We start from the raw sequence: 4,886 nt of genomic DNA, 5'->3' as shown, positions 1-4,886 counted from the left end.
CAGGGGAATTCCCATTTGTGCCCTTCATCACAAGAACATCACTTTCTTTTAATACTCCCAAAAAAATCTTGAACAGCCTAAATTTAATAAGATTAAATAATTTATTTTCTCTTTTTAGACAAAAAAAATAAAATAAGAATAGAACACTGAGAAATCTTTTATCCTTGCAAGCATCTTCATAACTCCCATTTGTTTTCTTTGCAAGCATCTTTTAACCTTGCTGCCAGTCTTCTATTGTATTAGGCTATGCGTAGTGGAGTGGCTACAAATTGGGGCGAATTGTGACACGTGACGCCCAGTCAGTAAAGAGTGAGAATTTGTTTTTGGGGTGTAATGGTGTAGGGGCTACAAACTGGGCCCACGGTATCTTTTTTTATTATTTTCTTTTTATAATTAAACTAATCAAATAAAAACCAATTTATTTAAATAATTAAATAAACATGCATTAAAATTAAAAAGAAATACATAACTAAAAAATACATAACTAAAAAAACCATAACAAAAAAAAATACTAATATCCATAATATTCACGCATTTTTTCGACTCGTCGTCGTTGCAACAATGCGGCCTCTTTGTGTGACCCGACAACTTTGAGGGATTCGTATTCTTTACTCATTTCCCGTAATTCCATCATAGCAGCAATCTTTTCGTGTTGTTTGTTGGTTTCTCTCATGGTATCGTTGAGTTCTTCGGCAAACTTTTCGTGTTTTTTGATGATTTCTGTCATGATAGCGGTGAGTTACACGGGTTTCGGATGGTTCGGATTGTTTATAGGATTCATTTTGCTAGATTTTTTGAAGAATTTGGATATGAATTGTGTATGAAATGGAGAAGAATGTGTATGGTTTTATATATATATATATATATATATATATATATATTGTTTTAATTATTTTTTTTTTATTTTTGACTGTTTGAAAACGGTCATAACAATAAAATAATATTATTTTTAAACCACGCCGGCGACAATAACACCCTGTCCCCGCCCCATTTCGCCCACATATCGCCGCGGGGGGAGCGGGGGGGGGGTGTTCCCCCTTTTCTCGCCCCCTTCCTCGCCCCATTACACATTGCCTTACGGATATGCTTCCTCCTAAATAAGAATAATATATTTTTGAGCTTTTAAATGTTAAAATTTGATCTTGAGTTAAAAAATACCTTATAATACCTCCTTATATTTTATTGAGACATGGAAGATTATAGAGCGCTTCTGAATCTTAAACATGGCGGAGTCGGGTCCCTTCATTGTTTGTTACGATTTAAAATTTATTTTCTTTTGCTAACGCTTCATCATTTGCTCTCTTCTTACACAAAGTTGAGAACCGATTATAACCGCGTTATCCGTCCTTTATTAAACAGGGAAGGTTCAGTAATCTTGTTAAATTTTATCATTGTTATTACATAATTGGCAATCAAATATGGGTTAAACATTATTTACCTGAATTAAATAATGAACCAGGTACAGTAGCAGGAAGTTGGTCCTGAAGAAGTACTAAGCTAAGCTGAGATTCCTTATCGTTTGCTCTAACTGTTCGGTCTTTAATATAAAAAGTCTCCAAATAAAAAAAAATAAAAAGAAAAGAAAAGAAAAAAAAGAAAAACTTGTTTTCAAAGGTTGTTCCTATAAAGTAAAAATATAGAAATAACATTTTCCCTAAGTCATCATGAAGTGCTCTAGAAGTTCAAAATCAACGAAAACAATAAAAAAAAGGTTTATTACTGGCCTATTTAAGGTTGTTAATGACAAATGTAGTATTTATTCATCAGACTTTCAATGCTTCCTTAATTAACAAACAATCAATTGAGATCAAGTAAAAATAAAACTTGAGTTGTTAAACATAATGAACAATAATGATCATAGTGATTCAGAATCATAATTTCCAAATCTGACAGAAATAAAACGAAATCACAATAACTTATTTGTAATTTAGAAATATCCAAATTTCTCACAAACACACACATGTGATCATCACAACATATTTTATACTTTATGCACAATATATGATGTTAAACACACATTAAGCCATACATTGGAAGAGACATTCATAATCTATTAAAGGACACTCATATCACATATTCAGATTATGTTGTGTTATTAAGAATACTCTCTATATATATCATATTCCCATAAGTATTATTCAATGGAGAAGAAAAATAGGTTGATATGGTAACCAACCTGGGTACGTAGTGAATCGGAGAGTTAAATCAAAGGATAACAATTGGCAAGCTTCTTATATTATATGTCACCCACTAATTCATCTCTGACATCAGGATCTACAAACATTCAACAAACTTTCAATACATGTTTATACCAAATATTAGCATGAAATTGAAATCGATGTGAAATTGAAGAGAGATGATAACCTGATGGTCGTATGTTTATCAATTGGTATGATTCAGATAGCAACTCGCATAAAGGCAACGAAATCGAATACAAATGAAATATAAACATTGTGAATACAAATGGAATACCGTATGAAATCGAAGAAAGATGAAATCTGAGTGAAAGAATGAACAAAACCCTAAATAATTGTATACCGGAGAAGAAAAACCCGTGGCAGGAGAATATGAACTATTATTAGTGATAGATATTTATATTTTTATTAATAATAAATCATAAATAAGTGATAGGCGGGAAAATAAAAGTTGGGTGATTGTGAATGTGACAACTGTCCCAATATAATTTCCTTTATTATATAGGTTAGATTACATGTTAACCATTCAATCCGTTTGAACTTTCAAATACAACCCGGTTGGATCATTTTTTAACCAATCGAACAAAACCGGTTTTCAAAACATTGTGTGTGAATGGTAGGTGGTATGAGATACGGCACGTGGCGCGAAATCAGCACATCTTCAAAAGCTAAGTTGGGCTCGGGCCAGCCCAATAAATCTCCTAAAGAGGCCCAAAACCACATCAATAATCCCACCCACATTACACACATTCCTCAAAAAGCCATCAGCAACAAAACATTCATTCATTCATTCACTCACTCACTCACTCACTCACTCACTCGTCCTCCAATTCCAGACACAGAACCCAACAAACTCAACTCAAAGCAAATGGGCTGTCCGCGGTGAAAGAAGCCTTCACCCTCTTCGACACCGACGGCGACGGCAAGATCGCCCCATCGGAGCTGGGGATCCTCATGCGTTCCGTCGGCGGCAACCCGACCCAGGCCCACCTCAAGTCCATCGTCTCCGACGAGAAGCTCACCACCCCTTTCGACAAGGACGGCAGCGGGTGCGTGGTGGTGGCGGATCTGAAGCATATACTGACGAGTACCGGGGAGAAGTTGGAGCCCGAGGAGTTTGATGAGTGGATGTTGGATCTGATGGCAAGATTAAGTATGAGGACTTTATTGCTAGGATGGTGGCCAAGTGATCCATTCATTGTTTTATTTCTAATGTAAGTTAAAATGGTGCTTGGTTTGAATGTTTGTGTATTATTGGATTGTTGATTTACTGCTAATTTGTGCTTTCTTTAATTATTATCTGTGTGCTTCAAAAAACGGCAGAATTTGATAATATGGAATGATTATATTGTGTCTTTCTTTGAATAGTTAGGTTTACACATGTGAATCTATTGCGGTTACTTGCTGCTAATTAAAGTGTAGATTGGCGCGTACTTATCAATTCACTAGGTGTACTCAAGATGTTCTAAAATAGTCTTTTGAATAATAACAAAATTTCAATGTAATTCCTTTGACCTCTCCTAGATCTAAGTTTCAATTGCATTCCTTACGTTTCTTTTGCTTGATTTTTATCTTCTCATGTTTATCTCGCCTTCTTGGTTCTTCAAAGTCCCAATCTTCGACTTTTATCATTCGCTCGTATAGTGAAGAAATACATGGTACCCTTTTGCGACTCTCTTCTATAATCGCGCGACTTGATCTTGCAACCCTAATTACAGGCCTTGGTATTCTTCAAGCACGATTCTTAATTCCTTGAATTTAGGATTAGTATAATTGCAATTTAAGATCGGTCTTTTATTCCTTCTCTGCCTAGACAAACTAGGCAATACCGAAGCACATTTATTGGGCCACGTCTTGAAAATAGGCCTAGACACAACACGCGAGGGCTTTTTAATAACTATGGATTGGTCTGAAAAAGACATAGTTTTTAACCAAAAAGTGTTGGTTTTGGGCATGGTCATTCATCATTGTGTGTGCTTTAAGTTAAAGCAAGTCACTGACACTGCTGTTTAATGGATTGCTTCTGTTTGTTTAATTAATAGCCCTAGGAGTGTTGCAGGCACCCCAAAAGGTTGGGAATAATGTCTATTAGTTTCAGACATTCGTTTTTGGAAATGATCATCTTTGATTAGCTTGAGGCATTCGGTAGCGTGGTGTTTATATATCTATTTTGAGTGGAAAATGTTAAAATATTAAGCTGTCATGAAAAGAGAAGATTGACATTTTGTGGGGTACTTTTGATTTTGCTGGAGTAATTAAAGACACGAGTGAGTTATTTGAAATTGTAGCATGTTACTCAGGTTATGCTGTCTGCGCAATATGTTGTGTTTAGGAGTAAATAATAAAGTGTTGTTTTATTTTGTAATCATGTGCTGGCATTAAATATCTGAATTGTAAATCTACTAGCAGATGTACTTCTCATATTTCAGGACACCGATTTGAAATTGTAGTAGGGATGCATGTACAAGTGTAAAGTTGTTACAAATCATACTTGTGGCATAGTTTAGAATGTAGGAGTACTACAGTAGCACTCACTATAGTAACAAAGTAATAATGTTTTCTTTGGTAAACTGATTTAGGAGATTCTAAGCTTGATTTAGAATAAACTTTGGTCTTGGTCAACTTTCGACTGTTTTAATATCTAGCAAAGTTATAAAGTTTACCCTTCTTTCTTTCAAAACGGCTGCTTGT

At 34.9% G+C, this 4,886-nt stretch overlaps 1 pseudogene; it reads left to right on the top strand.

The window, feature by feature from the left end:
• The first annotated feature begins 1,189 nt into the window (after positions 1 to 1,189).
• On the top strand, positions 1,190 to 3,424 carry LOC143604587 (putative calcium-binding protein CML13 pseudogene; annotated as a pseudogene).
• Positions 3,425 to 4,886: the final 1,462 nt, after the last annotated feature.

Source organism: Bidens hawaiensis, unplaced genomic scaffold (genome assembly GCF_021521415.1).
Source record: "Bidens hawaiensis isolate Kalapana, Puna unplaced genomic scaffold, B.hawaiensis_p1.1 tig00065916_1, whole genome shotgun sequence".
In the NCBI taxonomy this organism is placed as follows: domain Eukaryota; kingdom Viridiplantae; phylum Streptophyta; class Magnoliopsida; order Asterales; family Asteraceae; genus Bidens; species Bidens hawaiensis.
This window is presented reverse-complemented; position numbering and strand designations above follow the sequence as displayed.